This window comes from Numida meleagris, chromosome 7 (genome assembly GCF_002078875.1).
Source record: "Numida meleagris isolate 19003 breed g44 Domestic line chromosome 7, NumMel1.0, whole genome shotgun sequence".
NCBI classification, from domain to species: domain Eukaryota; kingdom Metazoa; phylum Chordata; class Aves; order Galliformes; family Numididae; genus Numida; species Numida meleagris.
Genome location: NC_034415.1, coordinates 7204148 through 7228315, shown reverse-complemented (window position 1 = coordinate 7228315; position 24168 = coordinate 7204148). Strand labels below are relative to the sequence as shown.

The 24168-nt window shown below is 50.4% G+C and overlaps 1 long non-coding RNA gene across 1 annotated transcript; it reads right to left on the bottom strand.

The window, feature by feature from the left end:
* On the bottom strand, positions 10507-22583 carry LOC110402965. The gene is made up of 4 exons (XR_002441425.1): positions 22332-22583; positions 20634-20712; positions 19595-19814; positions 10507-11203 (listed from the first exon to the last, which is right to left on the bottom strand). It is a non-coding gene; the product is annotated as an uncharacterized LOC110402965 (long non-coding RNA).

The following is a 24168-nucleotide window of genomic DNA, read 5'->3' as shown; positions in this document are numbered from 1 at the left end:
CTCACTCAGGAGCTGGAGCCAGGAGTTAAGTGGTTTATACACTTGTGCGGAGATGACTAGCATCATTTTCTCCCAGCTCCCCGCATGAATTACAGCCCCCTCTGGGCAGTGCAGGATTGCTTTTGAAGAGCAGCGAGAAATACTTCAGCACTTTCTGAGCAGATAAAAGGAGAGCTGTCGAATCCAGCACATTCTGGGGAAGAGCGAGATTTTGCTTCCCAGAGGCTGCTCACAGCACAGTCTGGCTGGGATAGCATTACCCATCCTCATGCTTCAGCAAAGCTCCCATCACCCCACACCCATATTTGCCATTGCACAGAGCAGAACCTGACTTCCCCAGCACCCAGATCGTCGCAAACACCCACACTCCTGCAACCATCCCGCTATTCCAAGGCTCCCCAGGAGAGAAGACAGAGCCAGCCCTTCTTTCCTGGCTGCCACAAGGGAAGGAGAGGAAGGCACTGGCACATCCCAGCCCTCCTCTGAGGTGCAGAAGTGTGATGGGCAGCTGGTGGATGACAGCAACACGATGGGGATGCAGAGCAATGGAGCAGTGGCATCAGGACCCCAATACATGTCCTCACTGCCCAGAAAGCCAACCAGATGGATCCTGGGCTGCATCAAAAGAAGCATGGCCAGCAGGGTGAGGGAAGTGATCCTGCCCCTCTGCTCCATGCTGGTGAGGTCTCACCTGGAGCACTGCGTCCACATGTGCAGGAGAGATGTGGACCTGTTGGAGTGCATCCAGAGGAGGGCCACAAAAATGACCTGAGAGGTGGAACACCTCCCTACAAGGACAGGCTGAGAGCTGGGGATGTTCAGCACGGAGAGGAGAAGGCTCTGAGGTGACCTGAGAGCAGCCTGTCTGTATGTAAAGGGGGGCTACAAGACAGAAGGGGACAGACTCTTTAATGGGGTTTGCTGTGACAGGACAAAGGGACATGGTTTCAAACTAAAAGAAAAAAGAGATTTAGGCTGAATCTAAGGAAGATATTTTTTATGATAAGCATGGTGATGCACTGGCACAGGTTGCCCAGAGAGGTGGTGGTGGCCCGCCCCTACAGACAGCCAAGGTCAGGCTGGATGGGCTCTGAGCACCTGATGGAGCCGTGGGTGTCCCTGCTCAGTGCAGGGGAGTTGGACCAGATGGCCTTTAAGGGTCTCATCCAACTCAGATTCTGTGATTCTATGGCTAGCTGCACCCAAAGGCCAAGCATGCAACCCTGGGACTGAGCAGAATTCTCTCTATGTCTTGCTTTGTCCCAGGATCTCGAGGCCTCCCAGCCACTCACAGCTCAGGAACATCTTTCATTAGTTTGTTTAAATACTATTCCACTTAATTTTTAGCATCCCCTGCATCCTGTAGCAATGAGTTCCGCAGTTTCTCTGGATGCTGCAGCAAGTGATTTCACCTTTTGAAGCTCCCATGAAGTAATCTCACTGCAGATGCAGTGCGAGACCGAAAAAATTAGGAGGCAGTCCCAAGGAAAAGAAATAAAACCAGCACAGCTTTAGGAAAAGGTGCTGGCAAGGAGACGTTAAGTGAACTAGACTCATTCAGACTGAAAAAAAAAAATGAAGGAGAGAAATAGAGAGAAGACTCTGGCACACAGGCATAACCATCTTCCAATAGCGAGCAGGTTATTAAGACAGCAGTCGATTGTTCTCTGTGTTCACAGTGGCAGGAGAAGAAGAAATAATTTAACTCCAAGCAAAGAATGCTTAAGTTTAGACACTCAAAAAAAAAAAAAACCCAACAGCGTTCTCGCTGGAACAGATATCAGAGAAGGTGCTGAATTTTTCACTGGAGACATCCACAGAAAGGTTAAGCAAACAGATGAGAGAAGGGGAAAGGTGCAATTGATCTTGCCTCAGTACAACGTATGAGGTTATCTGCAGACACTGGTTCCAGCCCTCTGCTCTGCAAGACCGACAAACTTCCTAAATGCTTTCCTCGTACATTTTTAATTGCATTTTAATTTTTATCCTCGTGTAGCTTGAGACAAATGTTTTTAAAAAAAAAAAAATCCATGTCTAATAAATCAGAAATTACGCGTTTCCCACTTCTCCGATGTAATAAAAAGATGTGAAAGTTCCAAATGAGAACAGATATATGTGAAGCTATACAGTCGCGCCAATAAATATGTATGGGTGTCGCGTCCCATTCTGCTTCGCCAAAAATAGTACCAAATTATGCCAGCCAATGAGAAGCTGTGTTTCATTAGGAAATGAACTTTAAAATACGAGATTAAAATGTGTTTTTTTTAAATCAAGATTTCCTGCTTGTTGATTTAAATCATGATTAAAACGGGTGATTTAAATCAACCATCCTGAACAAAACATGCGTCTTTCTCAAGTCTTCAGGGTGGAGAAGACAGCAGTACCCTGAAGATCAGACAGATTACTCTAGTTTCTAACACTCTGCTTTCTCTCCAGCTAAGCAGTCCTATCACATTCATCTTCTCTGGACAAAAGGAACTTCCACACCCAAGCCTGGCACCCCCAGTCCTTTCCATCACCCCTCCCTGAACCTCTTGCCCCGATACTTCTGCCCAGTGAGCAGCATCAAGGAATTTCAGGCTGCCACCAAATCAGTCTCAAGCAAACTTCCCTGCCACAATTATAATCAGATCCTCCCTTGATGCAAATAACAGCCCCCACCCTTCCGAGCGTGGGCTCCAATCACAGCTCGTGAATAATTATGCCAGCTTTTCAAAAGCCGCCTTCAAGAACAAGTGGATTGTGGCATCAACATGCCTTCCCTGAAAGCATACAGACAAGGCGGGAGCTGCCTGCAAGCGTGAAGCAGAGAGCCCCAAAGACTTCGTTAGGACTGGATATTGAAGCTTTCATCCCCTAATTAGAGCTGCAGCTCCTGTTATGGCCATAGCATACCTCTGCCAGACACCAGCTTGGGTGCCCCATTCCTGGAGGTGCCCAAGGCCAGGTTGGATGGAGTCCTGGGCAGCCTGATCTGGTGGGGGGCAGCCAGCCCACGGCAGGGGTGGGCGTGGGGGCCTTTGGGGTCCCTTCCAGCCCAACCATGCTGTGGTTTTATGATAAACAGAGAAAGATGTACCTTGAGCTGAACAAGGATAACCTCCCAGCAATAACGCACGAAACGAAGTCAGCTTGGTCAGCACAAGAAATGAGCTCTGGGAACAACGCAGATCTCAACCCCAATTAGTCCGTCCAGGAAGGAAACACCTCAGAGCCATTTGAGCAGACTTGATGGTGGTAATTTCAGTGGAACGGGAGCGGGAGCGGAAAAAAAGATGTCAGCAAGGACAGAGGGGAGAGATTCAAATAGCGCAGGAGGTGGAAAAGCAAAGGCAAATACCAAGAAACCACCAGAGCTCTAAGAGGGAGGGGATAGCCCAGAAACAGGCGGAAATTTTCTCAGTGCATACTGAGATTTCATCAGAAACAATACAATTCCGCCGACTGGCATTTCAGTAGGAACCCAGGAAAGTGAGAATTCCGATTACTTCTCCCCTTCCACCAAAATATGTAATTTTCTCTGTTTTGGCTTTTGAAAGTCAAAAATCAAAGAACTGACAAGGTTTTGAATGCTTTTTTTCTTCTTCCTTCCTTCTTATCCCTGCCATGAAATGAAACAGAATGAATGACACCAAGGAAGGATTAACCTTCCTCTCCCTTCCTACCTATGCGTACTTGCCAAGATTTTCTCAAAAGAAAATATAAAGACTCTGTAAAAGGAAAAGCTTACTTATGCTGGAAACTATGTTTGTGGAAAGTCAGGGAAGCTTTGAATACAAGTACAGAATGGAGACAAAAGACAGCAAAAATATGACTAAAAATAAGTTTTAAGCTTCCCACTAAAAGAAGTCCTTCCCCTGTTCTGTACAATGGAACCCCTGTCATTTTTTCTTTAAAACCTCTGCAGTGTTATTTGTTATTTTTACCGATTTAATGTTTTCCACTCTGTGTGAAGTTGGGGATCATAACAGGGCACTGGGCAAGTCAAGCTTGGGATTTCCAGCTTTGGACCAAAAGCTGCTCTCGAGCTCTTGGGTAGAACAGCAGAGAGAGGCCAGAGAGAGCATTAAAAAACAAATTCAACACCTTTCACAAAACGAGAGGCATTTCTCTTTCCATCTGTCATCCCTACAGCACCAGAAGCAGGCCAGCACCTGAGCATCTTCTGCAGATCCTCCTGTGATTTGCAAACTCTACCTGTGATGAGAGGAAGCCAGCAGCACGTTATTGTGCATCCCCTGCTCTCAGTGAGCAAACCGGCTGCCTGGCCCCGCTTTCTGTCATTAGAGACAGGAGTTGTTAAGAATTCATGCCCACTGCCAACGCTGCATTTTTGGAGAGGTCCTGCACTCAGGCAGAACTAATGAGCAGGCAAAGCAAGAGAATGGCAGCTAAAGCAGAAAACACGCGCACAAATATCTCCAAAATGAGAATGCAGGCTTATCTGAAGGTCTTCTCCCCTCTGAGGTACTGCAGCGGCAGCGCATAATGAAGTGTTTGCCCAGGGGAAGGGATGGCTGTCATACCTGTTACATGGATGGGAGACTGAGGGAGGAGAGGCTGACTCCAGCCAGGCACACCGGAGGGCTGCGTTAGAACGGGAACTGGATGTGAAAAGACCGATCTTGACATATTCATTCAGCTGAGGAGATCACCAGGTGAAGGCCTAGATGGGTCTGAAGGCTGCAAATTCTCAGCTGTAAAAATAGGCCAGATAATGCTTGCCTGTAGCGGATTTATCCTTCTGTACTTGCAAAATACTTTGCAGCCATTGGACAAAGGATTCTATCAAAATGCAGCCGGAGGCTGGACAAGATAATAACTTCCCCCTCTTCCAGCTATTGTAAAAAATCCTGCTGGCTTCTGCAAGCAGAAGGCAGTGCTTCTTCCTGTATTTCTGCACGCGAGAGCATCCCACAGAGCATGTGCTTACCGCTAATAAGAGCCCTAAGTGCAGCGGGAGAGCAGGGAACTTAATCACATATAGGAACAGGGCATGCAGAGAGAGGGCTCTCAGAGGGGTGGGCTCCCTGTGTGCCTGCGGAGCAGTTTGCATAAGGAAGGATGCTGCTCTGTGCATACAATCTCATGTAGAGCTCCACCAAATTGTGGCTGCTGGTAGAATCGTAACGAAAGCATTTCTCACCCACATCTGTTTACATTGTGAGCCATAATGTTACAGCAGCGTTTATTCCCTCTTCTTTTCCCACTCTCCTCCCTGCCTGCTTTTTCCCCAAGCATCCCATTTTTTAAGCCTATCGCCCTGAAAACGATGAAAATCTCCCATTGATTTCAATTGGCGTTTGTTTAAGGGCATGATAGCCTAGAGAAAAATGGAATGATCCTTCTTGAAAGACACAGACAGGGCCCAGTTCCCCAGCTGCTACACACCAGCATGAGCTCACAGGGCTCCTCGGGGGGATGCCCATGGCTCATCCCTCCTCTGCCAGGTGTCCCCTCACTGCAGCTGTTCCTTCCCCGACAGCTCACCTGTGTGCTCAGCCTGAGCAGGATGCTTCTGACAGGAGCAGGTGAGGGCTGGCAGAGGATGTGGCACAGCACTGCCATCCTGGGGCAGGTTTGGGGTGATAGAATCATTAAGGTTGGAAAAGACCTCTAAGATCACCAAGTCCAACTCCAGCCCACCCCCGCCATGGTCACTGCCCATGTCCCTCAATGCCACATCTCCACGGTTCTTGAACGCCTCCAGGGATGGTGATCCCTGGGAAGCCTTTGCCAGTGCATCACTGCTCTTTCTGCAAAGAGATTTTCCTAATACCCACCGTTACCCTCCCCTGGCACAACCTTTGGCCATTCCCTCCCATCCTATTGCTGTTACCCGGGAGCACAGGCCGACCCCCACCTCACCACAGCATCCTTTCAGGCATTTGTAGATAGAGATAAGGTCTCTCCTGAGCTCCTCTTCTCCCACCCCAGAATGTCAGAGGCCTGGGACATCCAGGATTTATGGTTGTAGGGTTTGGGGCCTGGGTCAGCCAAGCTTCTGGGCAGCATTGAGAAGATCGGGCACAAACACAGCCAAACTGCTAAAGGGTCTTTTTCCACATGTTTTACCTGATTGGAGACGCATAGCAGGAGACAGGCTTGGGAAGCCACAACTATCAGCCTACAGCACTGATCAGCCGGGTCCCTGCTCCCCACAGAGAAGGTTGGGCCTGTAGTTCAGGCCAACCCACAGAACGATCCAGCTAACAAGAGGAAGATCTCCTCTGGCTGGCACCTCTCTCCATTACCTGAGCAGGATATAGATATAAACTCACAACCCTCGCCCCGGTTTGTGTGGGGAAGATGTTACAGCCGTCAGGCCCGATTTACCTTGACGCTGACTGACTGACGACAGCCGTACATCCTCCCCACCAAGCGCCATCTCCTCCGCTGCCGCACAGCCGCGGATGGAGGGGGGGGAGCTGGGAGACACATCAAGCCCAATAACTTCTTCCTTCCCCCGCCTCCAAGAGGAGACAGGCAGCTTTTGTTCGGGCTGCTCGCGCTGCTGTGTGAGCGCGTTTTCAACAAGGCCGAGCGCGATCTCTTTCGCTTTGCGGCTGTCTGTGTTCATTTTTAGTGAGGCAAGAACCTGGAGCGCACACGTTGGGCTCAATCTGAACGCTGTCAGCTGTCTTACAGCTCAATTTCGTCGGGGTGATTAGCTCCAAAAGGAGAAAGGGAAAAATTAAACACTGGTGGAAAACTTCCCAGCGCAAAAAGCTGTAACCAGAGTATGCTCTGGATGGAATAGCAATAGAAGGTCCATCCAGGAGGGAAGGAGAAGGGGCAGATGAAAGGCGAGAGGGAAAGATCTAACAGAAGAAGCGGATGCAGCCTGGGATACGATTCTGGCACATCTCCAGCAGCTGCAGCAGCTCCTGCAGGATGGAGGCCTCCTTTTAAAAATACTAATGGACTGATTTGCAGAGCTGCCTGGCTCCCGAGTCTCCCACAGAAATGACTCCTAAACATCATTAACGTGTGTGTGTGCTGCTGAGAAAGGCTTCCAAACACGACCTGTGGGCACACAAACTGACTGCAGCGAAACCTAAATGAGACGGAAAGGATCCACCTCCCCCTGCCCATGGGGTGTGCGCTGTGGCACCATCGCATCCTTCAGTTCTGCTCAGTGACCCCCTGGGATCTGCCTTCCCCGCCAGCCCACTCCCACTTCACATCCACGCTGCCCTTCCGGACGGCACAGCAGCCCACGGTGATGAATTACACGTGTAATTATGCACTTCAGGAAAATGCGCTTCCCTTCGTTTGCTCTGAACCTTCTGCTTAATGAGTTCACCGGGTAACCCTCTTGATTCATGGCAAACAACCATCCGTGCCACCTCTTCTGTTCCACTCTGGACTGCGTGATGTCTTGATCATATCCTCTCCTGGCTGCTTCTTTTCTAAATTGACACATCCAACTCTGCTTAATCTCCCCTCACTCAGAAGCCCCCCCCGTACCTTTGATCACAATCTCTACCTATATCCTTCCAGAAAGGAGAATCGCCGCTCCGGTGGTGGCAGTTTTAGAGAGAGAACTTCATTCTCTCTCTCCTGGGAGCACTTATTACTGCTGGCTTTGACTACTGCTGAACACGTGAGACATCAGGACCCCACACCGGTGCTGGCAGAGAGCTGTCCCCCAAGCACAGCCGCCCCTTGCCACAACTATCCCAGATACCGCAGGATGGCCAACATTTTTCATCTGGTACTTTTAGGAGGTTGCTGCAAGGATACTTTGTCAAATTACTGGAGGGACCAACAAGACACATCCTGGAGCTTCAGGCTACTTGTATTTACTAGCAGAACCGCTGCAGAGTTTATATCTTATCTACAAAAACAAACCTAGAAACCTCTCCGTCCCAAGGGGGAAAACGCCATTTGCGCAGTACAATACAGTACAATGCAGCAGCGACACTGGCACTCCAAGCTCCCTTGCAATCTCCCAGCGAAGAAAAGTTCCAAAAATGTGTGTGGTGCGATAAACAAAAGCAGCCCTGCTGGAACGTTTGCGATATGGAAGCCTGTAGTTATTTATAAACTCTTTTTTCCAATAGTCGGTGGCTTCATAAACCAGAGCAGATCAATACAACTGAAAAGTTAGAGGCAGATCAGAGGGAATTAGATGACACTGGTGGATGCATCTTTAGAAATTTAAAGAGAGGAGCTGATCAAAATGTGTAGGTCAAAAAAAAAAAAGCCCTTTTTTTTTTTTTGCAAACAGGTACTTTTTTCATTTCCAAATAATTTTCTTCTAGGGGTTTGACATGAAAAAAAGGCCTATTTCACGCTTTATTCTCACCCCCCTAATCCAAGCAGTTTCTGATCTTTCTCACTGAAAAATGCCACGTAATAGAAATCAAACATCGCATGTTTTTGGCAGGGGGGTGAGGAGAAAAAGAGCAATCTGACGTGAGTTATTGTATTCCGAGCCTTATTTTAGCTATTTTATTTTTCTTCTACTCGAACTCAGCCACTGCTCGACTTCTAAGCTGCTCGAGAACGAAGAAAAAGCGCTCTTTTCTCAGTGGAAGCACTACAGCCTGTGGATGGACACGTGGTTATTGTTCATGTGTGAAAAACTTACGGGCTCCAGGCTCCTGCCACAGAACGGAGATCACCCCCAGCCATGGAAATGTGAGCACAGTCTCCGGATTTTCATTCTGCGAGGCCAGAAACCAGATCCAAGCCTTCAAGATGCCTCCGAGCCGCTTCCTCGGGCTGCCTGCAATCCAAATCAAATCACATCTGACTTGGAGCCAAGTCCAGAAAACTTGATTATCTTTCTCCCCTATCCAATGGGAGATGGCAGGTTGAGGGGAGAGAGAAAGGAGGAGTGAAAAATTAACACAAGCACTTAAGATGTTATGAAACTGCAATATGCATCTCTAGCGTGCCCCCTGGCCCTGAAGCCCATACATTATTTAACAGAAAAGAAAGCACAAATGAGCCAGAACAATAGCTTGAGGGAAGGAAAGGAATACACACACACATATATATTTTTAATTCTTCAGACCATGCCCATTCGTTTTGTTTCTTATTTAGGATACTGCATTAATCATGCTAATATTTTACAGCCGGGCTGTACACTTTAGCCATTACTTTAATCAAACCCATCAGCGTACCCAAGAACACGCTACCAGGTGGGAATAGCTGCTACCGCTTGCTGTTAATTACTTTGCATTTTACAGCAATCAGCAGCAGGGGCTGAGATCATAATAAATTCATGACTTATGGGTCCATAAAATCATTACCGTAGGAAAATATGTTTTATCAGGCATTCGTCGGGCTGCTGCTCAGAGAGAGATTTCTTGAAGGAAATGACACCCATGAAATTAAACCGATCCTTGCAGTCAGCAGAAATGCTAATGTGGGCACAAACAGAGCCGCGGTGCGCGCGGAAATACGGGAGCACAGGGAGAGGAACGCGGAGAAGCGCTTGGAGGGAGATGGAAGAAGCCGTCCCCTCCAGGACAGGGGACAGGGAACGTGATGCAAGGATGCTGTGGGGGCTCAGCATGGAGAGGGAAGCAGCAGTGGTGGCAGGAGGGAGTGTTGGAGGAGCAGGAGTTGGTATGGGGAGGTGGCAGCAGCTCGCACCTTCCCATGTCCCCAGGTTCATGCTGCCCTTTGCAGCACCCTGGTGGGACAGGAACCCACAGGCTTGGCCCTACCTCTGAGAGCAAGAGCAGAATGAAGCCAGGTCTCAGCAGGGACAGGCAGAGTGCTCACAGCACTGAGAAGCATCGCTCCATGGGGTGATCAAGGCACGCAGGCATATAGGGAAAAGTTCCTCTCACCCTCTAATGGGAGGGATCCTTCCAGCTGAAGATGCATTGATTAGTTAACGTGTAGAAGCTTAAGGAGACCAGTCTATTCTCGCTCTCCAGTAGCAATTTTCTAGAAGGAAACACACCACGCTCATGACTAATCACAGCATCTCCTCACTGACACGATACTCTGCCTGTGGCTCTGCACATAGGTAACGTCAGCCCAGCCCGAGCTTCCTACACCCCAGTGGGGCCATCTGAATTTCGCAGCTTTAATCCAATTGCCCGAAACCCCACGCAGATTATGTGAGACGTTGCAGATGGGATCGGCGCGGGACCAAACGCTGCAACGCCATCGCAGCAAAATCAAGAGCAACGGTGAAATCAAGCAGTGTCATATTGACATAAAGCAGCAATAAGGAAGCTTCAAGATTTGAGAAGCGTGAAAGGAGCCTAAATGAACTTGCCGAATATTTCCTAAGCCTTTTCTGCACTAGCATAGGGTCCCAAGGCACTTCCAAAGTCATTAGCTCTGCCAGTTCCTAAAAAATAAAAACCAGAAAAAAAACACATCAAGCTTCCTTTTTTTTCTTCCTTCTTTATTTTCAGTCTAAGACCAGAGTTTTCATTGGCAAGAAGCCACTGGCTCTTTAAAGCTCTTGTGTTTCTTGGCCTGTGAAGATGAAGAAGTGGAATTCTAGCTGGAAAATACCCCCGAAGTGTTAAATTGGCCAAGCCCTTGTTTTTTACTGTTTGTTTCAGTTTGAAAATACTAAGGAAGCTCAGTCATCGCCGGTTTGTTTGGTTTATTCACCTCTTCCAATTACACTGTGCAAACAGGGAACATTATTTAGTGCTATTTAAGCATGAAATTATAACAGATCATTCTAAATATCAAAGCCCTAAAAATAAATCTTTGTATCAAGGCACAGCGGGTCTAGATCTACTAGCTTGTTAGCATCCGCCGGGGCGGGCAGATGGCAGGAACACTACGTCAGAGGGCTCTCAGTGTATGGGATTTGTCACTTTCCATCGCAGGGATCGTGAGAACTTGCAGCAGGGCCACCCCCGGGGTCAATCCCTCTAGTAGTGACCCGGCACTCCCCAAATTTCAGAAGGGCAACAAAGCACAGCAAGCCACAGAGGTAGTATGTTCCCCAAAGTGCCAGCCTACCTCCACTTTCCAGGACCTCAGCCAAATTACCTGGGCTGGGAACGCCCTGGTGCCCCAAACCCAGACCCCACCTTCTCTTCTGTTGTAGCAGACTGCACGTGGGCTGTTACCATCGGGTCCATAAGAAACCTTATCTGACAGGTAGAGCAGCCTAGAGATCTCCCCATTACAGCCCTTCCTGGCTATAAATATTCTTCTCCTCTTCAGGGAAAGAGCGTCTGACCCAAAGTGTATGAAGCTTCCTGACAGGCTGGGAAAAGGAGAGAAAAGGTTTAAATGTCAGCTAAAACAATCTTCATTTTCTTCCCTAAATTTGCAAAGCTCCCCAAGTCACTGGAGTGAGGCATTTGCCTGTTTGAAGTTCAGCCTGAAAATCCTATTGCAAAATATTTGCTGAAACACAATAATGTTGGAATTGGAGGGGATTAAAGCTGCTTCTGTCCTTGCCCCATCCCCCCGAAACCCTTCTTTAAGAGGGTTTTTGTAGAGACTTATGTCCCCATGTCTTCAAGGCGCAACACAAAGGAAAGAGGGAGAGAAATAAAAACGTAAAGCTCCTAACATCACTATTATTGAAATGCCGCGTTTGACATTTTGACTGTTTCAATTAGCTAACAAGGAACGCTCCACTTAATCCACCCTCGGATGCAGAAGGAAGCTAAGCTGCTCCCTTCCCCCAGCAGCCTCCCTCACCCATAGACAGCAGCCAGGTGCTCCAGCCCCATGCTGCCCCATGGAGCCAGAGCTTAGGGTCCTGGAATCCTTAAGGTTGGAAAAGACCTCTAAACATCACCCAGTCCAACCATCCACATACTGCCAATATTGCCCACTAAGCCGTGTCCCAAAGTATCACATCTTGAGCATCTCCAGCTGGCCCAGTCCCACAGGCACTGGGGAGAGCCCCTCTCCCTGACCCCCATGCCCTCAGGCACAGCAGTGAGTATGCCAAGAAGCAGGTCAACAGGCACCCTGGAAAGCCCACAGCAAACAGCCTTCTTGTGCCATTTCAGGAAACATAGCAGCAACGTGGCACTTTTAGACCAGCAAAGAGCCAGTCCCTCGTTAGCATTAATCAACAAGGATCCTTGCTGGGTTGAACCGCAGCAAGCTGAAAAATTACCTGCAGCAATGTGGGAGCCACAAGGGAGGGCTAAACACAGCAAAAAGGTTCCCCATCTCCCGCACACGGTCCTGGGTTAATTTCATCAGGTTCCTTTTATTTCTCTGGGATTTACCTGCCACTCTGATTTTATGCCAAGGAACCTGAAGTGCTCGGAGCCCTCCCACTGGCACATGGATCAGTCAGAGCTCTCCTCCACAAAGCATTTCACGGTGCCCCAGGGGTGGAGGGGGCTTTGTGGGCACCACAGTACGTCAGGGCCATTCCAGGGAAACACTCCACACTCTGTAAAGTCTGGGTGATCACCTTCAGCCAAGGAGCTCGTGGTGGATTGATTACTGCACAGGGAGCACTTAGCTTACCTCAGGCACAAAAGCAATTTACTAGTTCTTCCATGGCCAGATTTCCACTGACAGCTCTCAGGGCACCACGATGAGCATTTGCTCCCAAGCACGAGGTAGAAGGCGGCAGGAGGAAGGAATGGTGCACATGGGGCCATGCAGAAGGGCCCTCACCTGAAGGACCTGAAGCCTGGCCCTGAAGGCAACAGGCTCCTACAGACCTCACTTAAGAATATCATCCATCATCTGCACCTATAGGAAGGGCTGTGGGGCTGAGAACAAAAGGCGTGTTTAGGTGGGGAGAACCACCAGGGATTGTTTCTGGTCTAACCTGAAGGACTTCAAAGTCCAGACCTGAATGCCTGAAGGTGGCCAGAGAGGAGGGAGCTGCCATCAAGTTAAGCAGAGCAGGTAATGGCCTTAAGTTGTCCCAGGGGAAGTTCAGGTTGGATATTAGGAAAAAAGTTTTCTTCAGAAAGAGTGGTCAGGCATTGGAATGGGCTGCCCAGGGAGGTGGTGGAATTGCCATCTCTGGAGGCGTTCAAGAACCATGGAGATGCGGCACTGAGGGATGCGTTTAGTGGGCATGGTGAGGGTATGCTGGGGTTGGATTTGGTGATCTTAGAGGTCTTGTCCAAACCTAATGATTCTATGACTCTAAGGTGCAAGCAAGGTGCAAAGAACTTGTGAAAGTCCTTTTTTTCTGGCCAAAGACCAAATGTTCTCCCTTTCTGCTCGTAAAGAAGGCCTTGCACAAGTGATACAATGGATCACACCCATTTTGTACAGACCACGACCTCAAACTTTTTGTCCCATCCCGGCTAGGATCAGTATGCTCAATAGGGGGTAGAGCATCCCCATGCTCTTACGGAATAGCCTTTTTCTTTGCTACTTCAAAAATTCCCATAACCCTTACTTGCCACAGGTCAGTCAACAAGAGGTGTAACTTGCTCAGAGCATGAGCAAAAAAGCAAAACCTATGCAAGTACCTCCAGAATCCCTCTTCCCAGTACAGCCTTCCCCTAGCACAAAGCCAGCTGCTGCTGTAAGATCTGTGCCAGATGCCCCCGGCACCGGCGCTTTTCAGCACAAAGTTAACTTCCATCACGTGGCTCCTCACAGCAAAACACTTCTTCTGCCGTAGTTCAGGAAAACATTCACATGCCAGGCAGCATTTAATCGAGCGCGAGCGTGTGCCAGGAGAACAAACAGCTTACCAAGGTGCAGGAAGGCTTTGCAGGAAACTGACCCTAATCCTCTTCTGAAATATCTTGGCTACTGCTGAGCTCCCAGCCCCATCAAAACGCACATGGACTGCCATAAATAAGACCAGCAAGAAACCCCACGACCCTGCATCCAGCTTCTGAGCAGAGCTGGAGTCACAACACTAATCACTTCAGCTCAGCTTTTTCTTAAAGCAGGCATGGGGCTTCCTGGCTCCACGACTGGATGTGGGACCAGAACCATTCTGCTCACAAAGGAGCCTTCTCTGCTTGCTGCCAGCCTCCCAGGAGAGCTGCCCAGGTGGGATCTCACCAAGCTAGCTAGTGACAGTGCTAACGCATCCCCCAGCCTGCAGAAACAACTAAGTTGGGCTTCCTACAGTTCCACTGGCTCCAACGTTGGCTGCATCTCATCATTCTGGTACCTCACGACCCCAAGATGGGTTATCACTCCAGGACAGTTCTCTCTCCCTCAGCACAGTGAAGCTCAGACAGCCCCATCTGTGCACTGGGAAAGCCCAGGACACTGGGGACATGAGTTTCTTCCAGCTCTTTCCAGCATGGACAACACCAAGTCTGTGTAGACAGAGTTGCCTCACTCTAGTTGAGCTCCTCTGCATCCCCACAGAAAGGGGGGAGGAAGTGTGGAAAACCTTAACGCCTTGGATGGGCATCTGAAATCCCAGCAAACAGAGCTGTCTGTTCACGATAAAAAAAAAAGCACCACTGCATGTGCAGAAGGGAGAGCTGGCAACAGCTTCCCCCTCCCAAGCACTTACCAAGATGATCCACAGGCACAAATACCTGGCATGTCCCACCCAGAGGCACCTCTATTAATCACAGTCCTCTGCAGTTAAAGTTATTTAATTCAGAGGTGAGAGAAGCTGCTCTGCTGTTTATGTCCAAGGGTTAAACTTGCCCCAGCCGCACACTAAACACATTTTTTACAATCTGGCAGTGATCTTGCCTATTAAGCATCTCTGGCTTCAGAGAAGAGGTATTGATTTATTTCACTTTTATGGCTGGAGGTATTTATTCCTATTTGCTTTCTCACTTCTTCAGCCCAGCTTGGGTGAGGGGGGACAAGGAGGAGAAAAAAATTACAACAGCGGTGCAGCCAAGAGGTGATGACTCACAGTTTTCTGATGGAGGGCATGAGGCTGGGACGAGAGGTTGGGACCAGCTCCTGGGCTCTGTCAGGCTTTGTCACAGCTCTTATTTCCATGACAGAAAGGGGCACATGCATTGCTGAAAGAAAAGGAAATCGCTTCCAACTTTGGAGGGAAGGCTCCTATCGAAGCTGCATCCCCATAGGGTGCTTTGCAAGTCGGAGCTTGATTGATTTGTACCAGCTAAGGACCTCAGCAAATCTCTCCTGTGGGAGGAACGTCAACATTTTCCCATATCTTAAAACCGATCTGGAAAGGAAAATAAAACCATATCGCCACAAGGGATGAGCCCGGATTAATATCCCCCTCCCACCCCACCAGACACCCATTTCCAGGCAAGACACACGGACAGAGCCCCCACTTCAGTTTCTAACGCTGTATTTCAGCGCTGCTCATTTGGGAAGGTGGCTGGTTTAATTCTGCAATGCCAGCACGAGTGCAGGGTTTGCTTTTGCTCTGTCTTTGCACACTGAAGCTCAAGGCCTGAGAAGGCTCCAGCTGTCGGGGATCTGCCTGGGGTTGGCCATGCTTCTCTTGGCCTTTCTTCCCATAGCATCTGCCTAGCTCCAAGCAGAGGCACAAATACAAAGCAAGCTTCATTCTCTGCCTCATCCCAGCTCATTCTGCCTCCTAGCCTGTGGCTAGCTTCTCAGAAATGCCAAAAGTCAATAGAAAACACCAATCATGCCCATTTGCAGCAGCACCCAATGTCAACGTGATCCCCATAAGTTCTGCTACAGGAACCTCTCGCAACACAGAACTAGAGCCCTCTGCCTCCTCACACACCCACCCCTGCAAGCCTACATTGGCAGCAGGTGAGTTTGCAGGCAGGTTTCCCTCTGCTCCTGCATGCATATAACATGTGCAACATGCAAACCCACAGTCTTCAGGCACCACCTTAGGATTCAGGGAAACAGCTTGCATCCAGGTGTCTGAAATCCCACAGCACAGGGCATGGAGACAGAAAGCCAGCAAAGACCTGGTGGAAGCATTTGGTGTTGGGAGTGCTGGGGGGCGGGGGAGGGGGAAGAGCAGGGACCTGGGCAAGGAAAGACAGCAAGCTCTGATCTGATAAGGAGAGATGGACAGGGTATGAGGGAGGTGGGACGTGCATTGGGAGCAGTGGGGTGAGCGGGGCCGGGGGCTCAGCATCACCACTCCAGCCCCCGCCCTGCTTGTTTGCTTCCAAGAGAAGCCCGCGTTTCTATTCCTCAAACAGCACACAGACAACATGCAAATACGGCAAGAACGAAAGCAGCGGGCAGGCAGGCGGGCTGGTGGCAGATAGCACGGGAGCTGCCACTGCGCGCAGCCGGTTCACGCTTCATTAGCATCCTCTTACCAAGCTGCGAGCACAGCCTTCAGTCTGGCTGCACGCAGGCAGGGAGGGAGGGGAAGGATGCACATTTTCCACGCAGAGCTGATCTCCCCCCTTCCCAAACTCTGCCAGCCCCCTCCCAGCCTTCCTTGGGCTCAAAGGTGCACCATCCTGCTCCGACGTCTCCGGCACTTGTTTAATATACCTTCAGGCAAGCATCAGGAGTGAGCCCAGTTTGAAACTTATTGTGTTGTCAAGATGACAAGTGCTCTGCCAGGCTGTTAGTCTCTGCTGCCCTTCCCCTGTCTGCTCCCCCTCCCCTTCTGCTCATTAGAAGCTCCCTTGATAAAGCAAGGCTGGGTGTTTTTTTTTTTTTTAAATCATTTAAATGTTTTCTTGACTTCAAAACATCAACAGCTGCAGGACTGAAAGAAGAATAGAAATGACACTTCCCGTTTGATACAGACTCGGCACACTGTGATGCAGGAAGGCAGGCTGCTGGGCACAGAGCTGGAGTTCCAGCACATGGTGCTCGCATGGCACTAAGCAACACTTCATCCCCCAACCACCCACATAGCAGCCACTGCCTGCTCACCCCAGCCAGCAAGCCTGGAAAGAGAATGTAATGCAGCCAAGGCAGCTTGCCCCCTAGGTGTCATAGAATCATTAAGGTAGGAAACAGACCTCTAAGATCACCAAGTGCAACCCCAACCCATCCCCACCATGCCCACTGACCACATCCCTTGGTGCCACCTCCCTACAGTTTTTGAACACCTCCAGAGATGGTGACCCCACCACCACCTCCCTGGGCAGCCCATTCCAATGCCTCACCGCTCTTTCAGAGAAGAAATTTTCCTGATATCCTACCTGAACCTCCCCGGCACAACTTAACGCCATCACCTCTCATCTTTGCCCCCCACTGCTCTCCCATGCTCGCCTCTGACTGGGTTTCTACTCTTGGCTGCAGGTTCTTTTAACTCCATCCTTAGCTGATGTCCTTAACTGGCTTTGAGAAGCACAGAGCAAACTCTCTTGCAAACAAGCCGGCGCACTGACCCTTCCTATGGGCCTTCCCTATTGCATCCTCCTGCCTGGGTTCCTCAAGGCAATAAAATAACAACTCTTTGCTTCATTACATGTGTTGGAAAGCATCTTGACTAGCAGCCCAAGCCCCTGGAAGAGCTGGCTTTAAGCCTTGGCCAAACCAACAAATCAAAGCAGCTTGTGAGAGATGAATTAAGCATTCTCCTCTTTGCTTCCAAACAAAGGCCTGGAGGGGGAGCAATAGAGGCCATCAGAAACAGAAGGGACACAGGACTGCCAGATATGCCTCCCACCACCATTTAGCCTTCCTGTCAAGCTGCACTCCACACTTAAAGCTTTCATTTTTTACTTATCCCCTCGCTTCCTTGGGAAAAGACATTCACGCAGAGGCACGGGAAGGAGGAGGACAAGCTCCAAGCAGCAGGAGAGGAGTGAAAAGGAAGAATGGATCCTACCCTCGTGTCTGATGCCCATGTCCCCAGACACAGCATGTGCCCCACTGGGCACAGGAAGGGGCTGGAACTGGGCAGCCTCCTGTCATTCAGACACACAGCAGCCAGGCCAACTGACACCCATCCACACCTGCCCTGGGTTCTTTCTGACCCATGCATCACCCCCACAAGGCAAACTGTCCATCAGTTCAGAAATCCAGGGGATGGAATGGAAAACACCGTGCAGCTCTCACTGCCACTGCAGCATCGGCAGCAGCCAGAGCATCTCAGACAAGGATAGACAGACAGACAGAGGTGTGTGTTGTTCGCTGTGCCCAGCAGATCTGGAGCAGCGCCTGCCTGCTGTACTCCAGCTCTCTCTGTCCCGATGCAGATAAATTTAGTTTTCTGCTCTCACTGCCTGGGGAAGAGTAGGGAGGGGGAGCTGACATCTTTCAAATGAGACCTTAAAAATAAGCTGTCTGCACAGCTGGGCATTGAAGAATCTCAAGCAGAGCTTTGTCCAGCTAAAACGGAGCCCTAACCAGGTTACACCCTGCAACCCACCCAGAAACAGCTGCACAACAAGCGTTGCTCACAGCCCGACCATCATCTTGCCATGTCAGGGGTGCCATCACGCTGCGCACACACGCACTGACAGCTCCTGCTTTGTTTCTGAAGGGCTTCACTGAGATCTGGAGGACGAGAGGCCAGGGATACGGAGCAGACCGTTTCCAAAGCCATGCTCCAGGCCAGAAGCGCAGCCCGGATCTGTTTTCCATAGCCATGACCCATTCTAACCAATTCCCAACCAGCGAGACACTGCTTTCCCCGCGGCTGAAAGCTCCTCTGTGAGAGCATTAAGCATTTGATAAAGAAAATAACAGGATGAATAAAACCGTGTGTTTGTACAAGAAAGCTTTTGCTCTGATCTTTGGTGCTGCGGTATGTTCTGACCTACTATTGCAAGACTCAGCTACATCTTCCCTCCCTCCGAATGTGACAGAAGGAAAAAGCAGCCGCGACGGATGCTGCAGAGCCCTGTGCTGGGATTCCAGCTGACAAACAGCATCAGCAGAGCTGCCCACACACTTGGCTTAAAACCCACACCCTCTGCTTCCCCCCATCACCTGCAGGAAGTGCGTGCACGCATATACATACACACATATCCAACTGTATGGGGCTCGATTCCTGCTCAGACACGAGGCGTAACAGCAGCAGCCTCCAACAGGTTTGCACAGGAGGAGCAGCACACCCATGAGACGCAATCCCTAATGAGGGCTGACATTTGCCAGCTACCAGAGATCCGAAATTGCCGGGAATCTAACTTTGAGGCAGAACTGTCCCTGCTCACTGGCAGGAGGGTGGAGGTTCCAAGGCTCCAGGCAGTCTCTGTGGCGATGGCGCGGCGTCAGTGAGGAGCCAAGCTGGTTCTGCGAGCACATCTGCTCCTGTGCAGCATCCAAGGGAAGATTCAATGACTCCAAGTGGCCTTTGTGCAGCCTCTCTGGGCTCTCTGGCCACCGCACAGCCCTGCTGGCTTATCAGCTCCCTGCTGATACACAGGGAAGAGGACCACTTGTCACCTCTATCAGAGAGGCACAGAGCAGTGGAAGCCCCCAAAAGCACTAACAAACTGCTGGGAGCTCAGAGGTTTGCTCCAGACGCTTCAGTGCCAGCTCCTCTTTGGCACGGGCCAGCCCTGAGCCGCACACAAACAGCACATTTTGCTCCTGCTGGACATGCCTCCACTGATTTACTAGCGCTGCCAAGGAAGGTGGATTTATTCCCAAATTTAGCAGCTGCCAAATCAACGGGAAGAGCGTTCACATGGGGATTCACCGCAAGCTTTTGTGAAGCCAGGGCAGGATTCTCACACTGAAGAGCCCTTCCCTGGAGATGCACCCAGCCCTTCCCCATCCTATCGCAGCATGGGTTGCTGACCAGGTACCTGCCCAAACCCAGCAGCAATCCTGCTCAGAGCTGGTCACCCACCTGTCCCAGCTGACACAGTGACAGAAGATGAGCAGCGGACGAGGAAAAGAGGTCAGGGCTCCAAATTCTTCTTTTAAGCTCCCACCCTGACTTGGCATGCATGGCACATTGCAGTGGGTTTCTTTTCCAGCGAACAAGATTCCTTCCTCCCAATCAACTCAGAGGCAATAAGAGGTGGGTTTCAACGAGGCATAAATCTGCCAGCGGCACATCAAGGCTCCTGAATAGCAAGGGCACAGACAATTGTCCAGCGGAAAAGAAAAAAAGGTCAGAGCAGTAACTCTTGCAGTATTTGTTCCACAAACAGAGAAGGTTTACACAGCCTTTCTGGGCAATTATTGGGTAGGAAATAAATCTCAACAGAAACTCATCTCCTTCTCCTGCTTTGCAGCTGAATCTCTTTGCCTCCCGCCCCTAGCAATGTCCCCAAAATGCTTTGCAACAAGATGTCAGTTACACAACCCAAGGCTGTGCCCAAAGAGCCAGCGGAGAACTGTATTAAATTTAATAGCATTGCTCCAGGTAATCTACGACCAGTTATAATCAATTGTCCATGCCCACTGCAGCATGACTATAGCTGTCTTCAGTGCTGCAGGTGCAGGACTGGCAGAAAACGCTCTGCGTGAGCTGGAGGCAAGAGATAGCCTGAGAACAGCCTTGAATTCCCAGGGAGACACCGAGCAAGCCCAGCACACCGCTGCTGCCCTCCCCCCAGGCCAGGGCTCAGCAGCTCTCAGCAGGTTGGAGAGCCCTAGCACAAGCAGGCCAAGCCCAAGACTGCTATTCAGGGAGCAGCAGGGGAAAGACAGGCTCTCCCATTCAGTATTAGCTCAGGAAGGCAAGGAGAGGAGCACGGTGCTTTATGCAGGAGCCCCAGGTCCCAGGTCAGCTGTTAGCACCACGCCAGACAACAGGCAGCATTCTGGCCTCTATTTCTGGTCCACAAAACAGAGATGGCCCTCCCAGGATGAGGATGTAATTGGATTCATAAAACTTGGAGGAGCTGTAACACGTGTGAACTGCTTGCCGGATCTCTTACTCAGGTCTCTGTCGAACACCGTGCTGCTGTCCACCCTGCTCTGCTGGGGACCTTGGAGAGGGCTGTGTTTTCCTGCCAGCTGTTGGAAAGACAGCAGAGGGAAAAGGGTTACAGGATCCCAGCTTACACATCCTGCATCTCACAGCACTTAGAGGCAGGGAGATATCCCCAGCTCCCTGAGTCTTCCTCTCCTCCTTCCAAGTGCAAGTGGGTTGAGTGCTGGTGAGCTCCACACCCCTAGGAGCTGCAGCACAACACCCAGCCCTGTTTCTGTAGGGCCCTGCAGAGGGGTTGTGGTGTGAGCAAGACAGATTTTGCTCAACCTAATGATGTCAGCGTGGTCAGGGAGTGACAGCAGGCTTCTGGGAGGCCTCCAAGCCTTCCCACGTTGCCAGGGATGGGAAAGGAAAGCACCTGTTGTACCAGCATCCAGGAGAGATAATGAACCCAGGCACAGCATCCAAGACACAGCCTCCATCCAACATCAGGGCAGGAGCCATGAGAATGGCAGAGGGCACTTGTCCCTGCATCCCATCGCTCAGGCACTGAGCGGAGCTGCGTGCAGGGAATAGGCAGCACGTGGCAGCCCTAAGTGGGAAGAAGTCATCCATCTTCAAGCACATGATAATGCTGATAACACCAAGCACTCCGCTATCAGCGCCCAGCAAGGCATTCCCATCACCTCCAAAAAACCAGGACCTCCCAGACCGACAGGCAGCTCTCAGCATCATCAGGCCTGAGCCAACATCCTCACGTGGAAGGAAGAAAGGCAGGAAGCTGTTGCCTGACCTGCTAAACCACAATCCCCCGAGGCGACCAAATCCCAGCCACGTTCACTGAGGAAGCAGTGAGAGGCAGCAGGGTGTTAAGCTGTCCACTTCAGCCCGGAGTAAAGCTCAGAGCTTTCCCAAAGCCAGCACAGAAGGGAATTGCACAGCTTGCCTGAAAGCGGCTCCAGCCTCCTGAACAGAAACATTGCCATCTAGAGGCCCTCTGACTTGCTTGTTGGAAGGGCCTGGGAAAATCCTAGCCACAGCAATACTCAGCCGGCTTTTCTTGTTGGGAGAGCTTGGCCAGGCTGAAGGCAACAGTTTACCCTGCTCTGGTGTGTGGGAAGGCTTGCCTTGCTCATAGAAACCCACCTGGAAAGAAGCGAGCTGGCAAAGCTTCTCCATACCCATAGGAAAATATCTCCTCCCACCACAGCTGTGATGCCCTGTGGGGAGGCACCAGCAGGGTCTGACCAAGGAGTCCACAAAATGGACACGTGTACAAAAGCTCTTGGGTCAGCTGGGGCTCTAAAACAATTTCTGTACCCAAGAAAGTGCCAGTGATGCAGCAAAGTCCTCTGTAAACACATGCTCAGGCCCCAACAGATCTCAAGTTGGGCAAAGCTCCTGTTTCACAGCAAAGATGCTTGGGAAGCTGACATCTACATTTGTCCAGGGCCGGTTCACAGACCTTGGCACATCACAGTTGGGCTTTGTCCTGGGTGAGCTGTCCAGACCCCCCCCGCCCATAGAAAGAACTCACAGACACACCAAGACTTATTTGCACACAGAGACAGAATCACAGAGTCATTAAGGTTGGAAGAGACCTCGGAGATCACCAAGTCCAACCCCAACCCATCACCACTGTGCCCACTGACCACATCTACCCTTGACCTTGCCCCATAATTTAACTGCAAACAGCACAAACCTCAGCCCTGGACAGCCACCTCCCCACAGCTCTCACATCAGCAAAGGGCAGGGAACCAGCATCATCTCCAGAGACAATATGAAGGATTGCACCTAACCTGTCAATGTGTTACAGAGAAATATCTCAGCTTTCCAGCACATAGCTACTCAACTGGGGGAACACATCCCAGCTACAAACAGGAAGGGATAGAAAAAAAAAAAAAAAAACACTACAGCCATCACCCCCTTCCTATTTAACTCTTGTCACTCCCACCATTTGTGACAGCTGCTCCAACGAGCACCCAACAACTGCTTTAAGTCACCCCCTGAAGAGCATCAGCTGTAACTTGGGCATTAATTGCTCATTAGCATGAGTCACCAATCACATCACCACCTGGGATGCTCCTCACCTCCAGCAAGGCTGGAGGGCTGCAGCCCCCTCATACAGGGTAATGTGCTGGGGGAGCACGGTGTGGTCTCAGGGAGGTGCTCTCAGCCTACAAGCTGTGCTTGGATTCAGTGGCTGTGGCACTCAGAGCAGTGGCTCCAGTGGGGCTTTGTGCTACAGTGTTCTGGCTGTAGTGGCCCTGAGCACTTTGCTGCCTGGTGATGATCTGGCTTTAGCAATTTTGCAGCCAAATGATGATTTTGTGCCATGTAGGACTCTCAAGGTCAGCCTTAAGGAACTGGGCAATATCACCAAGCTGATAATCAATCACCACATTTACCAACTTCCCAAAAATAAAACAAGCAACCAAAATAAGTCATTTCTCCCAGCCAGCCCTCCTGACTCACCACTTTGAAGAGCCCCAGCTCCCAGCTGCTTCTTCAGGTTGGATATTAGGAAACATTTCTTCTCTGAAAGAGCAGCGATGCACTGGCATTTGCTGCTCAGGGATGTAGCAGAGTCAGCATCTCTGGAGGTGCTCAAGAACCATGGAGATGTGGCACTGAGGGACATGGTCAGCGGTGGGGACGGGTTGGAGTTGGACTTGATGATCTGAAAGGCCTTTTCCAACCTTAATGATTCTATGATTCATTGCTATCTGTGGTGCAGCAGAGCCTGGAAGCAATGGCAGTGGTTGGGGCCCCATGCAAGTAGGCTGGAAGCAGCATCTCTTTCCACCTGGACATTCACAGTTAACATTGCCCCATGGTGAGCACACAGCCCGTGGCCATCCAGCTGTAGGTGGTGGGGGCACATCCTGGTGCACCCCACACCTTTTCAGTTGCAGAGCTCACACAGGCTCTGCAACTTCAGGCACATCCTCACATCCAGACCGGCGTTTGTAGGGAAGCCTTTGTCAGCAAAGATTAATTTCTGCCGTTTGCAGTTTTCTACCTGAGCTACCTTGGAGCTTGAGCTGTCTGGGGAAGAGAAGAAAAGATGATAAAATTCTCAGTGTGTTGATCAGAAGGAAAGTCTCGTTGCGCATCCCACCATCACATCACATTGTTTTTACACCGATGGATCTGAGGAGGAAGGCAAGAGACTGGGGAAAAAAAAAAAAAAGCCACATTCGAATGAGGGTTTTAAAAATAAACCACTATTTGGTCTTAATTAGTGCTGGTCCAGACCAGGCAGCCATTAGCGTGCTTGCGCACGGAGCCGCGGTTAGTGCCTGCTAATGGACGAGACACCCCAGGATGGAGCTCCCGGCGCCTCGGAAGCTTCCAGGTGGCTTCTGCTGCCTCTCTTTGTGGTTGGCCCACCGTGATGGATGTCTGAGCCCCAGCCCTGCTCTCCACCACACATCATTCGATTTGCCGCAGACGCGGGGCTGGAGGTCTCCGGTGGAGCTCGGCGTGCTGGGAGAGGTCACCGTCTCTTTGAATCACGTCCTCTCGGAGCGCCAAGA